The sequence below is a fragment of the Pteropus medius genome, unplaced genomic scaffold (assembly GCF_902729225.1).
Source record: "Pteropus medius unplaced genomic scaffold, Ma_sr-lr_union100, whole genome shotgun sequence".
Taxonomy (NCBI): domain Eukaryota; kingdom Metazoa; phylum Chordata; class Mammalia; order Chiroptera; family Pteropodidae; genus Pteropus; species Pteropus medius.
The window spans coordinates 8,268,484-8,272,577 of NW_024346771.1; positions in this window are offsets into that span (position 1 = coordinate 8,268,484).

Genomic DNA, 4,094 nt, shown 5'->3' on the forward strand with positions numbered 1-4,094 from the left:
GAACCCATCACAGCTCCGCCAGTAATGATATGAGCCACTTAATTGCTTCTGAGACTTCTACATCATGCACAAATTATCTCTCATCAATCCTCATGTCCCCCTCAGAAGGTGGACTCTGTGAAAAGACATCATGAGCTACATCACTTTAATACATCTGTAGGAACAGTTCCAGAAGTTCACAGAGGTTTTACTCAACCATCTTCACTCTTCTAGGCTCAGGTAAATAATCATTTTAAAGGAGGTCTTTTTAATTTCTTTATAGACATGAATAAGTATGTCATCCATGTACACCAGCAACTTAACAACATGGCATTTAAATATTTCACTGCCTGGGTAAATATATTCGATGCCTGAGTCCCAGTTTGAATTATTTGTTGTGCATCTTTTTCAAAAGCTAATCTTAAATCTGGGCATTTATCAACATGTTCGAAGAATGGCATCATATTCCTAGGAACAGCTGGAGTTCAGTCTAGGCCTTGGTTGATCAAAGTTGATCTACGAGCACCATAAAATTGAAAAGAAAAATTAGGCTGCCACTTTGATTATCTGTATGCTAACAGAGAGCTACTTCAAGGGACACTGAGGTCCAGAAGGGACACTAGGTCCTATTGTCCAGAACAAGCTTCTGAACTAAAAATTCAGTCCATGGTTAAAGGATAGCCATTTGGAAAAGTCACAAAACCGTTGTGGGAAAAATATACATTTATCTTGACAGATACCTGCTGTGAAATCACAGGTTGTGATGAGACACTGCTGATGCATGTTCTGGGATGGAAGTTGTGACTTTTGTCCAGTGAGACACTGGATTATGCGATCCCTTGGCAAACAGTTTTGGTACCTAGGAGGATCCATGAGGCTCAGAGGATGTCCAGAGGACAAACGTACTGTTTACATAAGTAATAACTCAGGTATAATCCAAGCACCTTTTAGTCTTTTGTTTAATTTGACTTTGCTTTAAATTTTCTCCTTTCTTTACTATCTTAACACTATTTTCATGCTAAAGTGGGTAAGTGTGGTATTCCTCCTACCTTTTCAACCTATTTTTCTCAATTGGTGATTAAAGGGAGAGTACAGATTAGCTTTCCTCCCAAGAGTTTGGGAGCTTTTACAGAGCAGAGATCCATGCTTCATCTGGCTACAGTATTCCTGAAGAGTCAAGACTCTGAAAAATATAGACTTTTGGATGGTGGTGGAGAAAGCACTGACTGCAAGGCCACACTGGACATCTCTAAACCTGGATGGTAGAACCAAAGAGCAGTGTGAACTGTGAAGGCAGCTGAAAAGACTTGGTTCTCTGGCGTCACAACAGGCCTGTGATGCTTGCAGAAGTCCCAGACAGGAGGAAGGAACTCCAATAATGACTGAGGGCACACATCTCACAGATCCTGATTCAGTTAAATTTAGAAAAATAAAATAAAAGGATGATTTTCTTACTTGAAGGTCTAGAGCAAATGCCTTTGTGCCACATGTGTGGAACTGAGCACTAGTTGGTGGATGTCTGTACTGTCTCTGAGAGAATAGGTCTTTGGAATCTTAGCTACAAGAGAGATATAGGTGATTCCTGAGACCTGAAAGTCCCCTTGGAAAGTGGCCTGTCTCATAATTTCCCAACTGTGCTCTGTAGAGCTTCCTCAAGCCCAATGCGGAAACAGAATAGCAGAAAGTCAAGGCTCCCCTCCATACACCAGGCTCCCTTCAACTCCACCAAAGCAATTCTGCTTTTTATGCTTTATTTAATACAGTTCCCTATGAGTCCATTCACCACAAGACTGTGTGACTTTAACATGTAGGGAAAACACTAGTCCTGGCCTCCTATTTCATTGAGGCTCAGTCCAGAAAGGTTATTCCTTGCCCTGGGAAATTAGAGTATGGGCTGAGTTAGAACTCAGGACTCCTCGCTCAATCCAGAGCTCTTTCTATCTTTGTTATTTTTTCCCATAAAGAATAGAAGATATAGGAGTGTGTTCATACAATGGGATCACCTTTGTCGTTTCTGCAATTCTGTCATTCTAACCTCTCATATCTCTCTAGGCTCAGTAGCAAGCACAAAATATCTCTGGGAAAGAGAAGTGCATTTTGGCAGATTTCCACAAACAGAACATTTATGTTCGAAGAAAAGTAAAGTTCTATATTTGTGACAGGGTGATCAGAAGAGACACGCTCGCCCTTTCACGAATATCCAAGCCCAGGCCCCACCAGTTTCATGGAGACAAGCAAGGGCAACCTCTTCCAGCAATGCATGAGAGGACCACTGGTGGAGCCACTGACTGGTCCTTCAACCTCCATTCCTGCCTCTTCCATTACACTAAGGCTGGAGAACTAAAAACAATCACCCCCAGATACCCTAGCAGCTAGGGCTCCAAACAGAGCTCAAATCATACCAATCAGATGTGCTACCATAAGACTTTGGTCTGAATTTGGAGCCTGTGAGTGGAGAGGCAAAGCATGACACATCTCTTTGGCTAGAGTGCTAGAGCCAGCAGCTGTAGTGGTTTCTTGATGCAGCAATTTCTGCAGCAACAGAGGCAGTTTCAATTTATTCTGCTGCAGTAGCCACAGCTTTCTCCATCTTGGCAGAGTGATTCTGGGGCTGGGAATTTTCCTAGGAAACTAATTTAGATCCTTCTCCTACAGATCTCTGAACTATTTTGTAAGCACCTAATTTTCTGAATGAAAACCACTTCTGCTTAAACCAGCTAGGTGGATTCTGTTGTCTGCAACTTAACCCCTACTGAACATTGGCATTTTTGCCAATCTGGTAAGTGAAGTTGTACTCATTGTAGTTTTAAGTTAACCTTCTCTTAGCTTAAGTGAAGTTAAAAGTATTTTTGTGTGTTTAAGTGTCATTTGTATTTCCTTTTCTGCAAACAATCTGTTCCTTTTTTTAAGAGGTACAACCCTGTTCATCATACTTATTCTTCTATTATTTCTCCAATTAGCTTTATAGTTTTTCTTTTCACATTTAGGTCTTTAGTGCAACTGGATTTCCCTATTGCATATGGGTTAATGTAGGTAGCCAGTTTTCTCAATGCTATCTATTTGTTGATTTATGTGCATCTTTCATCAAATATTATGCATGCACAAGTTTGTCCCTGAGCCATCTCTATTCTGCTCCATTGGCCTATTTGATTGTTTTTACCAGTATCACATTGTTTTTATTATTGCAATATCTCTTAGTAAATAGTAGGGTAAATTCCTCTCCTTATTCTTTGTTCTCAAAATCATCTTAATTATTTATGAATATTTATTCTTCTCTATAAATTTAAGAATATTCTGTTGAAGTTCTCAAAATATTAAACTAGAATTTTTGTTAAGATTATATTGAATTAACAGATTAATGGGGAGAATAGTAACACCTTTATGAAGTTAACTTATTCAATCATGAATATTTATTCAGATTTTTATGTCCTTTAAATTTTATATTTTTCTCTATTGTTATTTCATATAATTTCTGTCAATTTGTAGAAATTTGTAGTCTATAATTATTTGACTATCTTATTATATATTGTATTTTAGGTGGTTATTGATGCTGAATGTAAATACTATTGATTTTTGTAAATTGACTTTGTATCTAGCAACTCCTATGACCGTTTGTATTAAATTTAATTATTTTCTATTGATTCTGTTGTTTTCTATGTATAAAATTATCTATAAATAGATTTTTATCTCCTACTTTCAATTATTATAATTTTTTTTCTTTTCTTATCTGATAGTATTTTCCAGGACTTTCAATACCACATAAAATCTGGCATTGAGAGAGGTCATTCTTAATTTTTCTTTGATTCTAAAGAGGATGAATCTAAAATTTCTGCAGTAAATATGATGTTTGCTGTAGGTTTTTTGGTTTATAAACTCTATCAAACGAGGAAGTACCTTTTTAATTCTACCTTGCTAAAATGATTTTCATTGTTAAATGGTTGTTGACTTACCATAATGGCTAAATTGAAAAGACAGAAACATCGAGTGTTGACAAGGATGTGGTCAACTGTTGCTGGGAGTGTAGATGGGCACAGGCACTGCAGGAGACACTATCAGCACTACACCCAGACCCCTCAACCCCTTGTCTGTGCTCCCCTTCCCCAGCTTCACTGGTT